General features: G+C 35.8%; 1 long non-coding RNA gene across 1 annotated transcript; it reads right to left on the reverse strand.

Annotated features, from left to right (window-relative positions):
- Nucleotides 1-2,375: 2,375 nt before the first annotated feature.
- Nucleotides 2,376-25,262, reverse strand: LOC136028893 (uncharacterized). The gene is made up of 3 exons (XR_010617902.1): nucleotides 25,201-25,262; nucleotides 11,404-11,507; nucleotides 2,376-2,478 (listed from the first exon to the last, which is right to left on the reverse strand). It is a non-coding gene; the product is annotated as an uncharacterized LOC136028893 (long non-coding RNA).
- Nucleotides 25,263-25,489: the final 227 nt, after the last annotated feature.

The raw sequence follows: 25,489 nt of genomic DNA on the forward strand, positions 1-25,489 counted from the left end.
TGCAGTAAAAAAATATTAGTTTATGTTTGTTTATAAAAATGAAAAAAACAAGAAAAAGAAACTGGAACTCAGAACGTATCTCTGGTTTTATGAATCAATAATGAACCAACCAATGATAATGGTAAGGAAAACGAAAATAACAGGGATGGTTTTGTAAGCGGCGATGAAAGGAAGATGGGTAATATGCAATACGTATTTTGAAACAGAAACCAATTTTCAAGGGCTAAACGTATTATTGTACTTATTGGAATAAAGACCTAATAGAAATCAACTTTTCTGAAAACCTTAATTTGTGATTTACAACCTATAGACACGTCGCTACCAGTATGAGCAGTTGTTCATTAACTCGTAATTCGGGGGGGGGGGGGTCTAAATATTAAGAAAGTAAAACAGTTCAAAATAGGGATAAAACCTTTTAATCGACAGTGAACAGATATAAAATTTTTAACTGGATATTTCGAACACATATACAGTGTTCATCATCAGTTTTACTGCTTTTACGTTGCTTTTACATTTACATTGCTTTTACACTGCTAGTTTATTTATCAGTTTTACATTTAGTTTTACTGCTGAGAATGAACACTATTTTTAACTGTTTTACTTGCGTCATGGAAAGGCAGTGTGGTCTTCGAAGTTATCAATGTTAAAAAAAGATTTATTTGTAGTAATCAAAGTGGCATAATTTTGCATGATACAAAAATTTGATAGGAAAATAAAAAAAGACAGTTATTAAACTGTTACTGAGTATTTTTCAGGTCCAGAAAAACGTAATTTTGGTATCAAAAGCTCTATTATCCAAAAATTTCTATAGACAAAAACGATATTTAACATAAGTGGGAGAAGAGAGAAACCCTAAAATAACTTAAAAGCGAACAGAGATATCAGAAAAAGAAGTGAATGATCAATGTTGTTCTTGAGCATAGTATATATATATATATACACTATTTGATTACCTGGATACAAGCAGCTACTGCAGATTTACCTCTTATTTCTCCAAGTCAGAATTTGAGGTACTGACCTTGCAGCACCTTAAGAAATTTAAAATTTGATCTCCAAAACTGTTCAGGAGATATTGTGGATGTGGATTTTCTAACATTGTTGAATATAGTGTCTGACCATTTACATTGCTACTTCAGTATGAATACATTCTGGTCCCACAGGGGGTTAAAGTGCCAAAGCTTCTAGGCAGATTTGAGATGCAAAATGTTTGACCCTTCTCTATTCCTTCCCAAGCCTCAAATTCGAGGCCTAACACCCCTCTTAAAATACTCCCTGAAAGTTTCCTTTCCAAAGTTGATCTTAAGATATTGTAGATATATATATATATATATATATATATATATATATATATATATATATATATATATATATATATATATATATATATATATATATATATATATATATATATATATATATATATATATATATATAAATATATATATATATATATATATATATATATATATATATATATATATATATATATATATATATATATATATATATATATATATATATATATATATATATATATATATATATATATATATATATATATATATATATATATATATATATATATATATATATATATAAATATATATAACATATATAACAAATAATTAAATAAATAAAAATATAACGGAACCTTATTAATAAGAGTAATTAATATTATCAGTATTAATATATATATATATATATATATATATATATATATATATATATATATATATATATATATATATATATATATACGGACAGTAGCGAAAAGTTTCTCCAAACATGACACACATTTCATAGCGCGCAATCTGGGAAGTTCCAAAACCGTCAGAGCAATAGTTTCAGTTGTTACTTGGTTTCCCATCGGATAGGATCATAGCTTATATATGACAGGTTTCCCTTTCCAATAAGCTCGTCGTGATGCGCAAAATAATTGTCATTGCGCGTGCGCGAAGGCGGGTCATGAAGAGCGGTTTAGCTTGTGTGGTTTTAGACGTGTTTCAATAATCTTTAATAATCGTATCGTTCGTATATATACTTATACAGTGTTCTTGAGTGACAAAATCGTATTTAAGTCTCGATTTTACGAAATAAATATGCCTACTGATTTATCAAAGTCGAATTTTATATTCTGTAGTGATATCTTTCAGATAATATAACTTTTTTAAACAACCTGGATCTTCTCTCATCAAATGAAGGATTTTGACCAATCCGTGAGCTTCTGGTGAAACATTCCAATTGAAAATTTCCTTACATGACAAATAAGCTTTCATTGTGCTCTTCTTCCAATCTACTCTTGGCATGACATTGCTAATCTAAGAAAACAATGACGGACAATCTTAAAATCACAAATAGACAAGTTGTAAGACAAGTTGTAAATTTACGAAAACTTAAACTAAAAAAATAAATACAAAAATTATCAGTCACTGATACTTCTTATTTTCTTTTTCTCTTTGTAGACTGTCTCCATTCCCACTAAAAAATGAAAAAATAATTAAATAAATAAAAATAGAACGGAACCTTATTAATAAGAGTAATTAATATCAGTAAACGACCAAAACCTATATAGGCTCTTGGTAAATTTTGCGATGAACAATGTTCAATATAATGCAGTAATTTGTTTATTTTATTGTTTTATGTTCTTGTTAAAAAAAAAAAAAATCTGTTTTCTAGTGCTTTTTTACGACATTTACATTTCTCGAATCTCGATCTTGTCTATTCTTGGCTGTTCTATTGAACAATGTTCTGTCATGGACGGGAATATAGAGGGAAACTTTACTTTTGCTTCAAATGAAAGCCCCCATATTATGTGACACATTTGGGTTCGGCAAGAAAAATAAGTTGGTCTTGTTTAAAAACTATTTTTGGAGAATGTTCCAATAAAAATTAATAGGCATTGGAACCTTGAAGTTAATTAGTTAATGGAAATTTAAACAGGGAAAACTGTACAAGTTAAGAACTGGATGAAAACAAGTTGAATAATAAATAATTCAAGAACAAACCTCACAACTTGCTCCCTAATTTTTCAACATTTAAAGGGCTTGACTCAAACTTCAATTGGCAACCCGAAGATAATTTTGCGTAAAATTTTTTGTGAAAATTATAAGCACTAAAAAATCATAATGAAATCATTTAACATTCGGGCTTGTGCACTTTTTCCAGAATTCGTGTTTTTCACAGAGGAAATATACAGTTTTGCATAGAATTGTATTTTAGGGGCCTATAACCGGTTAGTTTTCAGTCAATGTTGACAGATATGCAAAACAGTTCACTATACCAATCCGAAGTTTACTTGTTTTAGGGTAAATTATTAGTTCAGCGAAACATCCAAACAATTAAACATGGCCAAACATTGTTCCATTAATGAGTTGTCCTGGAATAAATCCAACAAAGGTACAAAGATCACATTTCAAAGGTAAACATTATATCATCATAAGCATTCATAGCAAAAAATGTTGTTTTTCCAGGTTATTCTTTGTTTTGTTTTTTTCGCTGCCGCAACAGACACTACAACTTCCAAGAGGTTGTCATTCGTGACTTACACAGGGACAAATATTAAGAAGGGACGCAGAATGCAGCCGAATAATCATGATTTTCATAAATGTTCCTGTATATTCCTGTAGATAGTCTATTATCTCAGTGTAATTCGCCATTTATGCTGTCTTGATGACCCTCCCCACTTTCCTAAATGTATCCCCTACCTAGGCAAGATTATGCTCACTGAGATGATGAAGCCTGTAAGTATTTTCATTTTGTCCATATTGATATAAACTCTATTTCTATTTGTTCTATACCTCCCAGAAGCCTTAATCAACAAAAAAAAGGAAATGAAAGACAAAGAAGTAGATCAAACAGCTAAAACATAAAAGAAAATAACAGAGATGAAAAAAAAATACCATACAATAAAAACAATGAAAGAAACACATCCAAAAGACAACATTCTCTTTTCTGTAAAAGTTCTAAACAACCCCAGAATGCTCTGCATTCATTGTCTCTTTAAATAACTTTCTTGTGTGTTCTTTTTGTTTCATTCCGTAGCCAAAGACTTTTGGAACCAACCATTTCTTATTATACTTGTTCGGTACCAGGGTACTGAGCTCCGTATGGTGAAAAGAAAAACATTTTTTAATCTCTTTCGAATTTTTTTTATTCCATTTTATCTTATTCGCTGTAGAAAGTAAAGCCATTAGGGTATTGGACGTTTGGATATTTGTGACGTCATTCCAAGGCCGTGTCCAGGGTGGGTAGGGGCTTGAACCCCCCTCCCCGAAATGTTGGTTCGACTCGTAAAAACGTAGCAAAAATGAATATAAAACAACTATTGATGCGTTTTTTAACGTTTTTCTTTGTAGAACTCCCAAAAAATCTTTTTGTAAAGCCCCCACCCCCGAAATAAATCCTGGATACGGCCCTGCGTAATTCACATTTAAAATTTTTTTTTTCAGAATTAAGGACCTAAACGAGTTTTCCCAAAGTCATGACCTATCTATCTTTTTTTGCAGTAGAAAATGGTAGTATGTCAACTTTCAGAAAATATTTTAGTACGGTTTTCGAGAGAACATTTACAGATAAATAAATATTATTACTATTTATAGAAAACTCGGCTTTGTTACAAAGGGAAAAGAAAAACAAAAGTAAAATATCACTATACAGCTATGACAAGGTAACTATGGTTGAAGAAGTTGGCTCCAACTCCAAGCATGTCTTGAAATCTTGTGGTTGTGTTTCTCCATGTTTAGCATCAGCTATAGTAGGATCTACTATGTGAAGACTGTTGATGAGTTTTGAATTGCGTGTCCAATTTGGATATCTCAGTAGGTATTTTTGCGAAACGGAAAACAATGGAGCGGATTTTCAATCTACCAACATTTGTAAGAATCTTCCAGAAGAGTACAATTTAGAGGATATGGGGGAAAGCAACAGTGTCGTACAGCGTTGCGAGATAATGACGATTGAACGAAGCTTAGCAGAGACTATGGAAGCATAGGAAGCTGATATGCGGCGTTTGATGACTTCTGTTAGGAGATGACGAGTACGAGAAATGGTATTTCCAATGGAAATACCAAGATAAACAATTTGGTCAGACAGACAGATCTTTTGGATTCCCAAGTACAATGTCATGAGGAAGTGGGCCTTTCCAGTTAAAAAGCATGACGTCAGACTTTGCAACATTAAATTCAAGACCAGATTTTAAATATTCTGCTTACAGTTTTTGGAAAGTTTCAGAAATTTTGTCCAAAGTTCGGCTAATGTTAAAAATATCGTCAGCATAAATGACTAAAGGGACATTGAGGCCAGAGAGAACGCAAGACATCTCGCACTGGTCCTGAGTTTTGAAGACGTAAAATATCAAGGTGAGACAATTGCACCTTGCTTGGCTCCTCTTTTAACTGGTATATATCTATCCAGTCGCCTTGCCATTTCATCTTGCTTAAGAGGGATTTTAAAACGGACTCGTAGATTAGCATACATATCCTTTTAAGATCTAATGATAGCCGGATTTACTCCTCTTTTAACAGCGTTTAAAAGCATAAGGGGGTGGATCAGGGAGTCAAAGGGGTGACGAACATCTCAAATCGCCAAGGTGAGTGAACTACCTGTAAAAGAAGCATCAAGCAGAGCATTAGTAACAACTGTAAGGACGTCTGCACATCCAATGCCATCTTGAAAGTCAAACTGATGTTGAGGCGTGTAACATTTCTCTTCAAGCTCTTTCATAAACAGTAGTTCATAAAGCTTGAATAAACTGGTTGAAACAGTTATGGGCCTAAAACATGAGCATTGATTGGAGCTTTTTTGTTTTTTTGGAACAGGAGAAAGATCTCCCACGCACAATGTTGACGGAACCAAGCCTTGTGCACAATATCATCTGCAGCAGTAACATTAGATGTTCTAAAAGCGAAGGACCATCATTTTTGATGTGTAGAGCGTGAATTCCATCTATGCCTCGTGACACCTTTTGCTTAAGGTGCATAATAGCATCAGCCACAGAAGTTACAGACACTGTAAAATCAGAGTCAGAGAATGCCTACAAAAATTGGTCAAACTCTTCAGAATATTTGTGTTCAAGTTGGGTGTCTGGTGGAGAGAATTCGGCCTCATAGAAAGAATATCACTCAGATACAGGAACATCAGCAGCACAAAGTATCACAAAGGGAGGTTTTGGGGACCCTTGGACAAATTGTCGGCCAAAGGAAATGAGGGTTATCTTTGATTTTTTGTGCAGACAGTTCTGTGATTTTCCTGCAGGTATTTTGAACCTCCTTGGCAAAATTTTTCTTTGCTGCGATGCGGATGAAATTAACAGGATCGGATCGTGGTTGGTCGCATTCAATCCATAGATGTAGCCAAAACTTTGCTGAATCAACATATTGGGAGAGACTTTGTTTTTCACGCCACTTGGGTACTGTTCCTGGATGGCGATGCTTCAATGAAACAGCACAAGATTCTGCATATTATAAAGCATGACATATCTCTGCACAATAAATATCAAGGAGAATGCATTTTCCTCAGCGGGCAGATGTGAGTGCTTGATTAGCAGAACAAACGGTGCCTTAATCTTAAAAAGGATGTTAGAAACACTGTCGATTAATACCAAATTATGTACATATGATGAATTCAGTGTTTTTGGGTGACTAATGGGTATCTGAGAAGTTTGATTTGGTGAGATAGAAAACGATACAGGCAGGTGATAAGATACTAAATTATCGCAAAGAACCTTCAGTTGAGAGACACCTAAGGAGGAAGAAGCGATAACGAGGTCTATGTTGGACGTGGACGAGGAATTGTGAATGTATGTGAAATCTTGGTCTTTATCAACAACATACAAATGATTATCCAATATTTCAACAATCAGAGAAGAGCGGGCAGATGGAGCAGTTAGGTTAGAGTTAAAATCTCCAACAATTAGACATGCAGAATTACTAGAAATAATCCTAAAAAGGCGTCCAGGCGTATCATTATGGTAATCAGTTGACAAATAAACATTACAAATAAAAATATTATCAACTTTAACCGCAGGATCACAGGATTCTACTGACAGCCAACGTGAAGTGGAATTCACGTAAGTCACAAGACCTTTCGACGGTTTACCGCCAGCTCTATTTTGCTTTGCAAGTGCAAGTGAATTTATCTCTAGTATCCAAAAGACTAAAGCTTAACTGACTTAAAAGATGCTCTTATAAGCAAATCACATCATGTTTTGACACGAGCTCATCAAGAACTGAAGACTTTTGGACAAGCCCGCCGTTAATGTTTAGAGTTAAGCATCTCATATTGACATTATGACTGACTATTGGCGCTTTTACCATGTGGGTTAAGCTGAATCTTGGCTGGGCGATCATTTGGACATTTCACTCTGTAACAGGTGTGGCCACCAGCCTTGCATAACACGAAGAACATACTAGCTGTGCACACGTTTGAACGGTTACATGATTGGTAGAATCCTATGGACCACAAATAGCGCCTGATTGGCAATTCATTGCTATGTGAACTACCTCGTGATACTTAAAGCATCGACGGAGAAGGAAGAGAAATTCTTGAACAGGTAGACGTTCATAACCAATGCGCATTGATGCTTTTAGGAAAAAGCCAAGGTCACTACGAGTCTCGAACTGCACTTTAAAGGTGCGAGAAGCGCCACACTGTCTTATCTTTGTGCATTTGGGGATTAGTTGCTAAATATCAGAAAGGTCTAAGGATTTGGGGTCTTGCTCTTGCGACGGCTGTGAAGACTGGTTCTTTTATACAAGCACTTATAGATGGCTAAGCGGCTTTCACACTCTCAACTATTTTGTTAGCCGCTGATTTGGAGCGCCCAACAATTTTCCAGTCGTTATTCGATCGCTTACGATCTGTAATGTCATTTGAAGCCTCTTTGCATATGATGTCAATAAACTGTTTACGGTGATGAGGATCCCTAATATCTTGTGGACAATTTTTAAGTAATACGGCAAACGATGGCTTTACGCTTTGCGAAATGTAGGTAGCAGAGGTTGATGCGTTGTTAACTTTTTCCGCATTCGAACAGTTCAAATTTAAGAGCGCACGAGTCGTAACGTCAAAAAATCCATCTATCCTTCGGGAGCTCTCGTTCACTTTTGAAGCTAGTGTAGCAGAAACAGCATCGCCGATGACTGGAGTTTCATAGGGACTGAAAACAACAAAGCGCAGTATGTTTTTCTTCTCTTTGCGGCTGATACGAGGAGCTTACACATGTCACTAATATTTTTGTTGTCTTTGACATGACTGATAACTCGGCCTTGTGTGTTAAGTTCACGATAAAGAAATTTCTTTGCTGATAAGATCGCATCATGCGCAAAAAAATTCACAGCCGAGGTTACAATGCATTCTATTTTCACACCCTCGGATAGCGATCGCACAAAAAAAATTAGTACAGCATTCAAAAAAAAATTTTTCCCTCGTGTTTGTCTTTCAGTAACTAAGCATAATCCAAGAATCATGGCAGTCCAAAACAGAAATCGGATGGTATCGAAAAGGTAGCAGGTTAAAATTTCAGAGACTTGAAATGCCAATAAGCGAGGAAAGCGTAGGCTTCTGCTATCTATTCCCCGCAGTTTAAGGGAGACAAAACTCCCGGCAGGTCAACGACACTTGCAACAGAAAACATCCTCTCTTCAGCACGCTTATTAGTGAAGTTGGCAAAAATAATAAATCAGCCAAATCATTCGATAATTATTATCATAGGATTATCTCTCACTTATTGAAATGCTGAGTAATAATTTTATTCAGGTCCTGAGCTATAATCCTTTGCCCAATATTGCAAAATATAACTAGCTTCACAGGGATTAAAATTCACTGAAAAAGCATACTGATCCGATAATTAATAATATCAAATTGTAGACACAGTTTTCACCTTGAACTCCGAATCAATTAAATAAAAAAAACAAGTTTTTTTAACGGGAAGTAAGGAGCGACATTAAAATTTAAAACGAACAGAAATTACTTCGTATATGAAAGGGCTGCTTCCTCATCAACACCCCGCTCTTTACGCTAAAGTTTGACTCTTTCTCTTAATTCTACTTTTTAAAACAGTAAAAAACTTTAGCGTAAAGAGTGGGGCGTTGATGAGGAAGCAGCCCTTTCATATACGAAGTAATTACTATTCGTTTTAAGTTTTAATGAACTTTTTTTTCATTAAAAATTTTTTTTTCATTCCTCCTTACTTCCCGTTAAAAAAAACTTGTTTTTTTTTATTTAATTTCTGAAAGTTTTTGAATTAATGCATGTTTTGATTTTGGCTCTCCGCAGATGAATAATTAAAACAAAATTTTCATATTTATTTTTTTGGTTAATTGGCTTTCTCGTAGTTTTGATCGAGTCATTTTGAGGAAAAAAGGAGCAGGGGAGGAGGCCTAGTTACCCTCCGATTTTTTGGTTACTTAAAAAGGCAACTAGAACTTTTAATTTTTTACGAATGTTTATTAGTAAAAGATATACGAAACTTACAAATTAGCTTACGTAACAAACTTCTGTGTTCTCATGTTTTTATTACGTATATGAAGGGATTCACCCCCTCGTCAGTACCACGCTCTTTACACTAAGGCTTAAATCTTGTCCCAATTTCTTAAGAATGACCCCTGAATCACAAAAGCCATAGACTAAATAGTTGAAATTACTAAAAATGCTTTAGTGTAAAGAGCGAGGTATTAGGAGGAGGTGAGCCCATCATACACGTAATAATTTCTGTTCGTTTTAAGTTTTAATGCTTCTCCTTACTTTCAGTTGAAAAAACTTTTTCATAGATATTTTTTCATTTTTTTTTTAAATAATGCTACAAAATCCTGCTCTGCCTTCATGAAACTTTTCTTCCCCCATAACAAATTCTTCCAAGGAAAGTTCCCCCAACATATCCCCCTTTTCTCGCCCCCGCCCCCTCAACCTAAAAATCCCCCAGAAAACGTCTGTACTCTTCCAAATAACCATTACTATATGTAAGCACTGGTCAAAGTTTGTAACTTGTGGCCCCTCCCACGGGGATTGTGGGGGAGTATGTCGTCCCCAAAGACATATTTATAAGGTTTTTTGACTACGCTAAATAAAATGGCTATCTCAGAATTTTGATCCGGTGACTTTAGGAAAATAATTAGCGTGGGAGGGGGCCTAGGTGCCCTCCAATTTTTTTGATCACTTAAAAAGGGCACTAGAACTTTTCATTTCCGTTAGAATGAACCCTCTCGCAAGATTCTCGGACCACTGGGTCGATACGATCACCCCTGAAAAAAAAATAAACAAAAAAATAAACACGCATCCGTGATGTGCCTTCTGGCAAAAAATACAAAATTCCACATTTTTGTAGATAGGAGCTTGAAACTTCTACAATAGGGTTCTATGATATGCTGAATCTGATGGTGTGATTTTCGTTAAGATTCTATGACTTTTAGGGGTTGTTTCCCCCTATTTTCTAAAATTAGGCAAATTTTCTCAGGCTCGTAACTTTTGATGGGTAAGATTAAATTTGATGAAACTTATATATTTAAAATCAGCATTAAAATGCGATTATTTTGATGTAGCTATTGGTATCAAAATTTCATTTTTTAGAATTTTGGTTACCACGAACTGTTTGATACTGATATTACATATACACAATTAGTGTTCTTTTAAAATACTCGTTTTTCATTTTTCAATATACTGACTAAAGGTTGTACGAGATTTTGGAAGGAGGGAGCTATTATGGGTAGAAAGCCAGTATCTGCGCGTGGGCCAGCTTACATGTCTACTGTCTAAGTAATATATCTGGTGTAATTTGAAATGAGATAGCATGCCCCTTTTAGGTATATGTATATGCCGATTTTCAGAACGTTCTTAATTTTTATTATTTGAGCTATTTTGGAAAGCAATATTGGTTAATTAAAAGCTTGTTTTTGAAAACAGAATTTAAGCTCATCCAACACTCGTAGTGAGACCAAGTAATAAATGTTTCCTGACTGTCTGATGCTTCAAAAATTTGAAACGGTACTCAAACATATTTTTTTTAAAGAAAAAGTGAGAGGGGGGCTGTATGATCCCCTAGAAAAAAATTGTCATAGTTTTTCCCACACTTTCATGCAATCCTCAATTAAATCTCATCTTTGTCACTATTTTGAGCATTTATCTCCACTGACAAGAACTTTAAGTAACATATAGTTTTTAATTAAATACATTTTTGCCCACCCCCACCCTCAGAAACAATCTGCAGGCACTAAAGGTTTAACTGTAGTATGGGACCATTTCTTATAGTCAGCTAACCACTTGTACTTACTTTAGTTACATAATAATTATGTTTTTCCTTTTTCACTTCCAAGTACTCAAATGATCCTTTTTGAAACACCGACAAAAATGAAAGTCAATACGATAAAGGAAAACAAGTTCACAAGAAATAATGGCAAAATAGTTACAAACCTAATGGATCAAATCGTAGAAATTCAAGCTTATCTCCTAATCTATCTCTAACAACATTGACAAAATGACTGGATAATGTGCTCTGCACTTGGACCAGAACTTTCCTAAAGAAAAGAATATAATTAAAATATATAAATCCACACAATTGAACAGAGAGTAGCAACTTGCTGGACTGGCATGAACAAAAGAATCCATCCCAATGTTTCTACTTATAAAATGAAAATTCATTTTTTGAAAAGGAACTAAAAAAAAAAACAGCAGAATTTGCAGAGCTCAATGTGGTATATTCACACAAAGATTAAAATATTCACATTTTATCTGCCAAAAAAGAGGAAAATATCTCTGAATGTTAAACAAATAGTTTTCCATGATGTCACGGTCAACCTGAAAAATCTGTGATTTTATCTTTTCAATGAAATGCTGAATAATTTCAACAATTTAACAAAATTGAGAAGGCGGGAAAATGTAAGCATTTGCTTGAAATAGTCTTGTTTTTCTTTAAAAAAAAAAACTATGTTTCTAAAATTTCTTTTAATGTGGCCCATCTAATTACAACCAAGCCTTGAGCCACAAAATGTATTGGGACCTCAGAAAAACTATAGAACTACTATTGAGCCCTAAAAAACATCTATAGAACTACTATATAACAAAAGCAATCTAATAAGTATTAATTGATGACAAATACAGACCAGATTTGAAAACAAGGGTCTTGACAGAAGAATGAACATTTAACATAATCATTTTTTATGGCACTTGGTATTAACCAAGTGACATATAGCGATCGCAAATTCTGTCGGTCTGTCTGTCTGTCTGTCGGTCCCAGTTTTGCTACTTCAGGCACTTCCAGGCAAGCTAAGACGATGAAACATGGCAGGCGTATCAGGGACCGGACCAGATTAAATTAGAAATAGTACTTCTACCGATTTGACCATCTGGCGGGGGGGGGAGTGGGGGCCGGTTAATTCGAAAAAAATAGAAAAAATGAGGTATTTTTAACTTACGAAGGAGTGATCGGATCTTAATGAAATATGAAGTTTGGAAATATATCGTGTCTCAGAGCTCTTATTTCCAATCCCGACTGGATCCGGTGACACTGGTAGGATTGAGGGGGGACCTAAAATCTTGGAAAACGCTTAGAGTGGAGGGATTGAGATGAAACTTGGTGGGAAAAATAAGCACAAGTTCTAGATACATGATTGACATAACCAACACGGATCCGCTCTTTTTGGGGGAGTGGGGGGGGATTAATTCTGAAAAATTAGAAAAATGAGGTATTTTTAACTTACGAAGGAGTGATCGGATCTTAATGAAATTTGATATTTGGAAGGATATCATGTCTCAGAGCTCTTATATTAAAGCTCAACCTTGTCTGGTGAAGGAGATGTTGGATGGGGGGAGCCTAAACTCTTGGAAAATGCTTAGAGTGGAGGGATCAGGATGAAACCTGGTGAGAAAAATAAGCAAAAGTCCTAGATACGGGATTAACATAACCGGAACGGATCTGCTCTCTTTGGGGGAGTTGGGGGGAGGTTAATTCTAAAAATAAAAAAAATAGGCATTTTTAACTTGCGAAAGAGTGATCTTATCTTGATGAAATTTCATATTCAGAAGGATCTCGACACTTAGATCTCTTATTTTTTATCTTGACCGGGTCCAGTGTCATTAGGGGGGGGGGGGTTGAGTTTTGGAAAACGCTTAACGCGGAGAGATCAGGATGAAACTTGGTGGAAAGAATAAGCACAAGTCCAAGATAGATGATTGACACAACCGGACCGGATCCGCTCTCTTTGGTGGAGTTGGAGGGGGGGAGTAATTCGGAAAAATTAGAAAAAATGAGGTATTTGTAACTTACGAACGGGTGATCAGATCTTAATGAATTTTACACCTAGAAGGATCTTGTGCTTTAAAACTCTCATTTTAAATCCCGACCAGATGAAGGGAGTTGGAGGGGGAAGCCGGAATTCTTGGAAAACGTGAAATCGAGGTATCTTACGAATGGGTGATCGGATCTCAATGAAACTGGATATGTAAAAGAATCTTATGTTTCAGATGCTCCATTTTCAATTCGAATCGGATCCGGGGACATAGAGGGTTGGAGGGGGGGGGAACAGAAATCTTGGAAACCGGAAATCTTGGAAAACGCTTGATGAAACTTGATGGGAAGAATAAGCACAAGTTTTGGATGCAAGATTTACATAATTGGCACGGATCCGTTCTATTTGAGGGAGCTGGGGGTTATTAATTTAGAAAAGTTAGAAAAATTGAGGTATTTTTAACTTGAGCTGAGGTATTTTGAGCGGATGATAATAAAATTTGATATTTAGAAGGATCTCATGGCTCAGAGCTCTTATTTCAAATCCCGACCAGATCTGTTGACAATGGGGGGAGCTAAATGGGGAAACCAGCAATCTTGGAAATGCTTATAAATGTCGTAGATACGTGACTGACGTAACCGGACTGGATCCGCTCTCTTTGGGAGAGTTAGATGGTGGGGTTTACTGCTTTGGCAAGTTCGGTGTGTCTGGACGTGCTAGGACGATGAAAATTGGTCGGCGTGTCAGGGAGCTGTACAAATTGATAAAGTCGTTTTCCCCGATTCGAACATCTGGGGGGCTGAAGGGAGATGAAAAATTAGAAAAATTGAGGTAATTTTAACTTGCGAGTGGGTGATCGGATCTAAATGAATTTTGATATTTAGAAGGACCTCGTGAGTGCCAGTCGGGATATTGGTTTCATTTACGCCTGCTTCGTGCCCTCGGAGTGCAAGTCCAGTTCCACACCATGCCCACACAATTTTTGGTAAGTTATGTTAATTAATTGTTCTCAGTCTGGCCACAGGGATTCCGCCGGGATGATTTTTAACCTTAAAGTTCTTGAGAAAAGCCCCCTAGATTTATTGGAATTATTAAACAGTTCAGATGGTAGTCTACCGAATAAATGTGATATTGGGATTAGTAATTTAGTTATTTGTAGATATAGTTCAACTCTGTGTAAGGTTTCAAAACGATCTGATTGTCTACGGACTCTACACCTTAACATCCAAGGCCTTTCGTCATCTCTGGATCAGCTAAAACTTATATGCGAAGATTCTTCACGTCCCGACGTTTTAGGTATTTGCGAAACGTTTGTTACAGAGCGAACGGATTTATTACTGGAACTACCTGGATACAACTGCGAAAAAATACATAGTAAAATGTTAAGTAAAGGAGGATTGGCACTATATATCTCCGACGCGATTCCATACACGGTCCGACACGATCTTTCTAAGAACATTGGAGGAGTTTTAGAATCACTTTTTGTTGAAACCAATCCTGGTAAATCTGGTATTTTGATCATTGGAGAGGTATATCGTTCCCCTAGTGGCTCTTTGGTGACTTTTCTGCAGATCCTTCGTGAAATCCTTGAAGCTATACAGAACCAGCCATGCGAAACGGTTGTCATGGGTGATTTCAATGTCAATCTCCTAGACTACGAGGGTTCGTTTCCTGCAGACTTCGTATCCGATATGCTTGCATCTGGACTACTACCATCAGTCATTATACCCACAAGGGTTACTGAGAAATCAGCAACTCTGATTGATAATATATCTTCGTCACTGACATTTCAGAATAGCTTCGTTATTGTTAGTGATATATCTGACCATTTCCCAGTTTTATCAGATCTTCTGTTGCCGAACATGAAGGCTCCACGGTTTAGCCCCTCAACATCGCCTTACTTCGTTACGGAAAAGAACCTTGAAGCTTTAAAGACTAAACTGCAAGAATGTTCATGGGAATTTATAGATGAAAAAGATGACTTGGACTCTAATTTTGACAAATTTTACTCTAAAGTAAAAGATTGTTTTATAGAATGCTGCACCAGAAGACCTCCTAATCAGCCTCGAAGAAAATATCAACCTTTTAACCCTTGGATGACAGAAGGACTTCTGACAAGCTCCAGCCGCAAACTCTACTTATGGAAAAGATACAAAAGTTCTCCTACAGCTCGTCACCTACAAGAATTCAAAACTTACAAGAATTTATTCAAATCATTGATTCGCAGAGCGAAAAGCTCGTATTATGCGTCAAAGTTTCTGGAGTGCAAAACGGACATGAGAAAAACTTGGAAAGTCATCAATTCTGTCATTAGACCATCATCTCATAGTCCTGACATTCCAACGAAGCTTGATGTTGTCGGGGTACTGATCGAGGAAACTTGTGAGATTAAGAACTCCCTTACATCATATTTTGCTTCAGTTGGCGAAAAGACTGTCAAGGGACTTGGTGGAAGCGCGATTTCCCTCACACAGGATCAACATCTGTTCATGGGACCCCCTTGCCTTAAATCTATTGTTATAGAGCTTGTATTGGAATCAGAGGTGGCAAGACACATTCAAGGTTCAAAAGGTGCATCATCATCTGGCCCAGACTACATATCAACTAAAGCTGTGCAAACTATATTCCCTTCAATTCTGGGCCCTTTAACAAAGCTTATTAATATGTCGTTTGAAAAAGGAAAGTTTCCGAGGTCCTTAAAAACTGCGAGAGTGATAGCCCTGTTTAAGGGTGGGAACAGAAGTGACCCGTCAAATTACCGACCAATTTCCCTTCTTTCAGTGTTTTCAAAAATATTTGAAAAGCCGATGCAAAAAAGGCTCACAAGTTTTTTACAATCTAAGGAGTTTTTGCACAATCATCAGTTCGGATTTCGATCGAAACATACTACGGAGCAAGCGTGCACTACACTCATCAGTTTTCTTCATACCGCTTTAGATTCTGGAAAAATACCAGCCGCTATTTTCCTTGATGTGCGGAAAGCTTTTGATAGTCTTACTCATAAGATCCTTCTTGATAAACTGTCTCATATAGGAATACGAGGTTCAGCCCTATCATGGTTCCATTCTTATTTACAAGATAGAACGATTTCCATGGACCCTGACTCATTAAACTCCATTGGTGTAGACTATGGAGTACCACAAGGATCGATTCTTGGTCCTACTCTGTTTTTAATATACATCAACGATTTATTTAGAGCGGTAAAGAACGCGATTCCTTCTGCGTGTTGTACTCTATGTCACGAAAAGGAAAAAACGGTGGCATCTTCTGTTATTCTGCCATCCCCTAATGAAGATTTAGTTGCCTTCGCTGACGACAGCAACATCCTATGTGCTGAAGACACGGAACAAGCTTTGGAGGTTAAACTTCACATGCTTATGGAGTGCTCTTACCACTGGTTTGATACTAACCGACTTGCTTTAAATATCGCTAAATCACACTTTCTCATATTTTCTAGAACTGGTAAGGCATGCCCGTCCTTATCAACTATATCTACCTCGAAAGGACCTTTGTCTCGACCTAACGTAAGATACGTGCGTTTCCTTGGAATTTTGTTGGATGAGAATCTTTCTTTTAGAAACCACATGAAGATGGTCCAAGCAAAAATATCACGTAATCTTGGGATTATTCGGAAACTTACACATTTTCGGACCCTGTATTTTTCACTCATTCAGCCATATTTAACTTACTGCAACTCGATTTGGATGTCTACTTTCCAGTCTCTGCTCCATCCGATTAAAGTAATTCATCAAAAGGCTCGCCAGTTAGTTAACAAATTTAATAAAGGATATCGAAAAGAGCTTTTGAATACTTATGCACTCTATGTCGTCTCTTGCTCTTCAATGATTTTCAAGTATCTTCATGGTGAACTGCCTCGCTATTTCAATTCTTTCTTTCCCAATTTAGTTAATTCAAGGAGCTCTCATAATCTACGCAATAAAGACCACCTACTATTACCTCAAACTAAGACTCAAACATTCAGCCATATTTAACTTACTGCAACTCGATTTGGATGTCTACTTTCCAGTCTCTGCTCCATCCGATTAAAGTAATTCATCAAAAGGCTCGCCAGTTAGTTAACGAATTTAATAAAGGATATCGAAAAGAGCTTTTGAATACTTGTGCACTCTATGTCGTCTCTTGCTCTTCAATGATTTTCAAGTATCTTCATGGTGAACTGCCTCGCTGTTTCAATTCTTTCTTTCCCGATTTAGTTAATTCAAGGAGCTCTCATAATCTACGGAATAAAGCCCACCTACTATTACCTCAAACTAAGACTGTAAGATCAGATTTTAGTCCCCGAATAGCATGTAGTAAAGTATGTAACAGTCTTCCTGATAATGTCCGTAGCATTCATTCGTTTGATGCCATTAAAACCCAACTAAAAATATTTTTGGTTGATAAATATAATGGGGAATAAATTTGAGAAAAAATTTATTTTTGAATTGGTTTGAATTAATATTGTTATATGTTTAATAATACGATGAATAATGAGGGTAGGGCGACATCCCTAAATGCTAGGCTTGAGCACGTTTATTTATATAATTTTAATTGTTGTGATTTTGTGATGCTGGGAGATGGTGTGGACTTGGATTTGAATTTCGAGGACGAAGTGGTAAGTAAAAATAAAACAAAATTATTTAATTGGATTTCTTGTTTTTTTTAAGAAGAGACTCTTTATTTGGTATTTATTTTTGGTTTAACCCCTATGTAACAGGCCATGGAGCCTTGTAGGGGTAGAAAGTTATTGTTGTCCATTTATTTTGATGTTAATAACCTGAACTGAACTCAGAGCTCTTATTTTAAATCCCAACCGGCATTAAGCCTCTGATTTTCCTTTTAAAGCAATCTATTGATTCTTAAAATTTTGCTAGAGCTTATACCATATGATCTCTTGGCTCTTCCGACCTCGTCACAAGTGCCATATGAGCTCTTAACTCTTGTTTTTATACTGGAGCTAGATTTTTAGACGTGCTAATAATCTCTTCTATAAGTACAAAGCATTAACTCCTTTAAAATTTTCCTGATTTTAGGAACAGTATATCTAACAAATTTGGAGGTTGTGGCGGTGGTGAAGCTAGGGTGCACACTTATCTCGTGGTACAGAATCTATGGGGACTCTATTCCGATAGTATATTTGCTGCCACTACTAACAACCCATTGATACATCAAGCCAAATAAGACCAATGCTGTGAACGCTATGAAATAGCTAACTTTGTCATCTCAGTTTAGCTTATTTTGTGCTGGTTCAACTGAGTTTTCTGCAGTGATGGTGTAAGTAACCAAAGACTTTGTGTTGCTGACCTTGTTTAGTGCTATTGTCATGCAAATTAAATACGAAAAGATCATTATATTTAAACTTTGTTCACCTTGCTTGGTGGTGGCGCCATTTACATTTTGTAGCTTGCTCCAATTTGGACTTCTAAGGGCGCCCCAGATGGCTCTACCATAGCCATAACATCTATCAAACGCTCTTATCGCGGAAAATGTGGAGGTAGACTCGAAAGGAGGATGAAGATATTAGTGTTAATTTCAACTAGGATCAAGGTAGACGAAGTTGCTTAGTACCAGTAAATGACTTTCCTGTTCATAAAACGCCGCCTATGCTAACTCCTTGGTATAGGGAACCGGTTTTAATTAGCGACTGTGACAAAACGCCACCTACTCTACGTCCTCAGTGATTTTCAGCCGAACAAAAGCTGCGTAATATACTCATGCATAACGTGCGTTCCTTGAACAACTAAATTGACGAACTCGAAAACATAATTAAGCAGAACAACGTCTCAATCGCAATAATAAGTGAATGCTGGGACATTACTTCTGAATTAGCGCACATTAGAGGCTACAATGGCTACTTTATTACTCGTCAAACTGTGGCCAGAATTGTCGTGGAGGCGGCGGAAGACTTTACTTTTGGGGCTATATACCGTTAAAAGCTGTTAAGTGATCCAATTGACTCCAAACATGATGTATTGTGGACAGAATGTAAACCAACACATTTATCAAGAAAATCTTCATGTTTGATAGTCGCTTTGGTCTATTACCAGTGCCAGAAACAGGAATGAACTTATTGAGCATAAATTGTTTTTCGTAGATAAAATGCTCCAAAATTATGCCTCACCTGCCTTTGTGATTGCTGATGACTTTAACCAAACAAACAGTGGGTTTCCAGTGTCTTGGATTTACAGCTAGTTGTCGCAATACCGAACCATCAGAGTAGCAGTATACTTGACTTGATCTTAACAAACCTTACAGACTTCTATGATGCACCGCGGTCCCTTGGACCCTACCAGAATTCCGATTATTTCATAATTTTCTGGGAAGCAAATTCAGCAATCCCTAATACCAAACGAGTCAAAATTACCATGCGACCAATAACAAGAGATTCGATTTCTGCATTTGATCGCTGGATCGGTAACTACGAATTTGATGGGATTTACTCCAAGCTAGACGTCAATGTCAAAGTCAGCAAGCTAAATAGCCTAATTCAGGAGAAGTTCCAAGCTTGTTTTCCGACTAAAGTCCTTTCTAAGTTTGAGAACACATTTAAGTACGTAGACGGCTTGTAAGTTCTTCTGAAATATCTCACAGAAAACACCAAGGCAGCTCTAAATTCAGTGATGTAATCATAAGCAACTTTAAAGACCAATGTAATATCAACAGCCTTCAAATCAACGAAGGAAAAACCAAAATCCTTCGCTTTAATGCTCTTAAAAGGGAATTTGTCAGTCCTCCTCCATCGTATCCAAGTGTGTCTTCGGCTTTAATTCTCGGTGTAACATTTAGGGTCGACTGCTCGTCTAGTTGTCATGTTGATACAATCACTAAGAAGGCAAATGGTGCGATATGTAACCTTATCTTATTACGTTGAATTGGTTTTTCTGTGTCCCAACTAAAGACGGCCTATCTTAAAAACATCCAACCAATTCTCAAGTATGCTTGCCCTGTATGGGGGCCTCAAGTCAACAACACAGGTTACCTAAGCGATCAACTTGAGTCACTACGAAAAACAGCCTTTAAAGTTATTCTTTCAGACGCATATATAAGTTATGAATCAGCATTATCTGTCCAACAACTACCGTCCATTTGCGAACTTCGTTTGGGTTTGACCTGCAAAGTCGGCCAATTTCTTCTTGGCAGTGAAAAACATAGAGAAACTCTACCACCAGTTATGAGGAATAAAAAAAAAAAAACAAGGTCAGCTAACAAAGTGAGACTGCAATTGCCTACTACAAGAACAAACCATTTCGCCAATTCGTTTGTTCCTTTTTACATGTCAGTGTTTACCAAGTTATAGTATCGTGTTTTTCTTGTTTTCGTTGTAAGTAGGCTACTTGCGCCATTCATTTGAAATTTTTATTCTAAACTATGATTAATCGTATAGATAAAACTATTCTAATCCAAATTTGTTCGAAGATTTGCTCTTAACCCCTCCCATGCAGTTCCAATGTCACCTAAATCCTTTTTACAACCTTTCTCTTCCTTATAATAGGGACGGTCTGCATTTTGTTTGGCCTCATATGAATGGCCAAAAAGCACAATCTTTGGTAATCCATAATGCATCATCTATAAAACATGACCCATGGATCTTAACACAGTAAATCCACCTACCTTTGTATCCCTAAGTTTATCAAAAGTCCCTTCCATAGGAGAGAAATGAGTCACAAACAATATTTTCAAAGATCTTAATGATGCCTAATTTAGGGTATATTCCTGTTTCTGAAAGTTACACTTGCTTGATTATCATCAACAGCAGGCTCTTATGAATGAACAGAGCCCAAAAAAAACTTTTGCATAATGCCTAAGTCTATATCTACCCTCATTTTTAGCAAGGGGGGATGCTAGGACACAGTTGGAACAGTAGCAACTGTCAAATTCAGGCAGCAGTGTATAACCCTAGACTAAATACAAAACTAAAAGAAACCAATATAACAATGAAATTTTAGTTTGTAATATGCAGAAAGTTTCTATTAATCATGTTTTCTTCCATTTCCATCCCCTGTCTAAGTGATATATTTATCAAATTATCCTGACTATTTCACAATGGCATGATGCAATTGACCAAGTTAAGAACAATATAGGAATTGAAATTTCTGATGGGGAGCTTTTTTCTATTATGGGGAGTAGTTGAGTTAAGAGGCTGAAAGTTTCAGGAATGGGTCCAGAGTCTAAATCATAATCTGGAAATGTCTTATAAATCCTCTACCTCCCCCTCCTAAAGAGTAGTTAATATAGATCAATTTAGATTAATCTTTTGGAATAAATGTAGAACTTACAAAAAAAAACAATCTACAGCAAAAAAAAAGAGTAAAAATCGCCTTATGGATTTGCTATGCCCTGATTTTCAAGTAAAAAGGTATCTGGCAAAATCTATCATAAATATGAAAAAAAAAAACGATTATTCCATATCACAAGATAAAGCTTCCTATAGTGGGTGCTTACAATAGTTGAATTAATATTCAGATAATTACAAGTTTGGTCATAGATTTATATATATATATATATATATATATATATATATATATATATATATATATATATATATATATATATATATATATATATATATATATATATATATATATATATATATATATATATATATATATGTACATATGTAAACATGTACAGAATATGGAACATGTAAATATGCAGGCCTCCAATATGATAGCTAAGGGGTGGAAACCAGTAGTTTATTTGTTCTATTTGTTTGTAGTTCATTTGTTGGAAACCAGTAGTTCAAGTTCTTACTGGAGCCAATAGTTCATTTGATTATACTTTATCTTAAAAAAAAAACTAAACAAGCCTTAGAGAGTATTGCTTTACAAAAGTTCAATTTTGATTGAAGGCTTATTCCCTGTCTAGTCAATTCATTGTGGTTCTGTTTTCAAAGCCTAGAGCTAAAGAAAAGCAAAGTTAAACCAAAATTAAGGAAAAAATATATTTTTCCAAAGTTAAGACTTCTAGAGTTATGGCTTCCATGCAATATTCTAAGCCTTAGAAATGGGAAAGTGGTAGAGATATGAGATTGAACATACTTAACCAAAGCTTAGTTTAGGTGTTGTGCCTATTCCTGACCATTTCATTCTCTTGACTTAAGAAATTTCCAATATAAGAAAAAACTACTCATCTACAATTTTACAAAATGTTCATTCAATGAAGAGATGTGATGATTAAAGCTATGAAAAATAACGTGTAAACACATTATATAGGGTTATTTCTGGACCTATTTTGGGAGGGCTGCAATTGACATGGTGGCAACCATCACATTCAGGGGCTTAAATTGGTGTGGGCTAGGGGGACAACTGCTCACAAGACTACAGTTTGACCCCCCCCAAGCTAAAATTTATCATTTTCAAAAATCTTGTCAAAACTATGAACTACATAATTCAAGCATCTGTAGAAACACATCAGTTTTCTTTAGTAAATCTTTTCCTTTATGGAACCATATGGCTCATTTTTCACTTGACTTGAGAAAATTGGCTCCAACCTTGCCCTCTCCCCCAGGGATCTTAACAAAATTATGCCCCTGATTGTATTTGGAGAGTGCTGATTAAAAGCAATTAAATTTTTGTCAATTGATACCCTTGATCACTATAAGCAAATATGATGATCACTATCATGAAAATTCATTTCATGCCCCCCCCCCCCTAAAAAAAATATAGCCCTAGACTGTGCATTAAACAACAACAAAAAACTTTAATAATTAAGTTTTTATTTTATAATATGAAGAAAGCTCTATTAACCATACTTTCATGTTTTCTCCAAGTTTTTAGCTTATTTTCAATTAATATATTTATTCAAATGTTGTAATCCTTTTGCAAAGATAGTGTTTTTGACTAGGAGAAAATAGGCAAAACCTGCTGACCAAGAGGTACAACAATTCAAGCAATAAAAAAATGTACCAATAGATAAAGATCAACATTCTGAAGGAGATACTATGATAACAAAAGAGCAGCATCATTTGGTTCCCAATCATTTCTGAATATGAAATGGGTTCTTGATTTTCTTTATTAGCAATTTTCAGTTATTTGATGACTCTGGCAATTGTATTCTTCCTCCCTCTATGCATGTTCTAGATGGAGTAACTTGGGGAAGCGTTTTTGGTCCCACAATATTTAATATCTTCATCAATGATGATCCTTCTATTATTAGCAGTAAATCAACTATTTATGCAGATAACCTGACACTTCTTGGACCAGCTTTGTCCTATGGAGATAATGTCCTGCAAAAAAAACTTCAACTACTAGGTCAATGACCTGAGGCCTGGTTTCTTGAATTCAATGTTGCCAAGTGCCATTTCATTCATTTGGCAAAGTGAATTCTTTATATTCTTATTTTTTCTTAGGCCACCCACTCTCTTCTGTAAATAATGAAGGATCCTGGTGTCACTACTGACAATTAACTAAAATTCAGCACTTGTTCTAAGAGGTCTGCTGCTGGGGCTAGTTGAACCAAGACATTGATTAAGTGCACTGCTTTCACTAGTTCCCCTAAAGTCATCAGTCTTCATTAAGGGACTTGTGCATCCTAAGCTTAAATTTGGACTGTCTCTTGCCTCTCTATATTTTAAAAGACATAATGGGTCTTGAAGATGTGCCACTAAAGTGATATCTGACATGCTGGAGCTTTCCTACCCTGTAAGACCGTCAAAGCTGAACCTGCCTACATTCTCCCAGCATTATTCCCTGCAGTTGATACCAACTCAAGAACTAAAGATCCTCATCTGAAACTTGTTAAGCAGTCTACAGTATCTAGAGTCTGTACTCAATTTTTTTCATCATGCATTGTCAACAATTGGAACAAACTATCCAACAAAACAGTTATTGCTGAATCTGTTGATGTTTTCAAATGAAGGCTATATGCTCAGTAATTCTCCTGAGAGTGCAAACTCAATTGGGATGCTACTGAGCATGGAGCATGGTCACTAATGAAATTTGTATAAAACTTAAGTCATCATTCTAGAGGTTTACAAGGAGAAATTATTGCTCCTAGCTATAATTTAATGTAACACATGAATAATGAAAATTTTACTTTATAACATGCAGCAAGTTTCTACTAAAGATGTTTTTCTCTTTTCTTTCATTTTAATTCATGTTTTTTAGTCCTTTTTAAATTAGATAATTTCACTGAAATCTATTCAGATACTTGTTAACAAAATCTAAAAAAAGGTATAATATGCAACATATTTGCTATGTACATTGGCAAAAAAAGAAGATTCTAATTGTAGTGATTGTTATCTTTATTAACTGTTACTTTAGGGTCCATTTAAGGTAGTCAACAACATCATCCAATGGGGAAATCCATGGAGAATAGCTTATATAATTTGGAGTGGAAACTTTAGGACTATCAAGAAGGAAACATATTTTAAGAAAACAATTCTTAGGCTACTTCATAATCTGCAGAAAAATTGTAGTTAACTAGTCTTCTATACAAAGGACTTATTCAATTTTAGCTTGAAGTTGGAATGTCTCTAGCCTCTTTGTATTTTATAAAAGAAGATGTGCCACCAGAATTATATGGAATGTGGGAAATGCCTTACCCTGCAAGACTGAAACTCCAAAACCTTGTATATAGGAAAAGAAGAGGTGAGGTATTCTAACCTAAAAGGTAAAGAAGGCCAATATACTTCCAGCTTTCTTTCTTCGTGTTGCCCCTAATTCAAGAACAAGAGGTCATTATCTGAACCTTGTAAACCAGTCTGCCATTACCAGAGTCCAGACTAAATTCTTTATCTCAAGAATTGTCAAAAATTAGAATAAATTATCTGAAGACACAGTTGCTGTTGAATCTGTTGATATTCTCAAACGAAGGCTGGATGTTAAGTGGTCCTAGAGGGATTGGAAAATCATCTGTGAAGCTACAGATCATGCAACTGCACTAGGTCACTAAACAATAATAAAAACAGTTTTGATCACCAGCTCTGGAGCTTCACAAGGAAAAATACTAAGATTGCTTCAATAGCAAATTAAGGTATACATACTTACTTTGATTTTGATCTTGCAAACAGTATCCTATTCAAGAACATTTTCTGTGGTATTTTTCTATCTAGGTACGGTTAAAAATAGTATTCATAGATGGTGCGTAAGAGCCGCTATCAAATGTTTTAACAGGATGCGTTGCCTTTCCCAGCTTGAGAAGTTGAAATTACCCAAACTATTGTAGCACCATAAGAGCGGATATGATGGTAACATTCAAGCTCCTCATACATGAAAAGTCTATCACAGACATCTTTTAACCGGTAAAGTCTGCAAGAATGAGACGATACCCCC

The sequence above is a fragment of the Artemia franciscana genome, chromosome 7 (assembly GCF_032884065.1).
Source record: "Artemia franciscana chromosome 7, ASM3288406v1, whole genome shotgun sequence".
Classification (NCBI taxonomy): Eukaryota; Metazoa; Arthropoda; class Branchiopoda; order Anostraca; family Artemiidae; genus Artemia; species Artemia franciscana.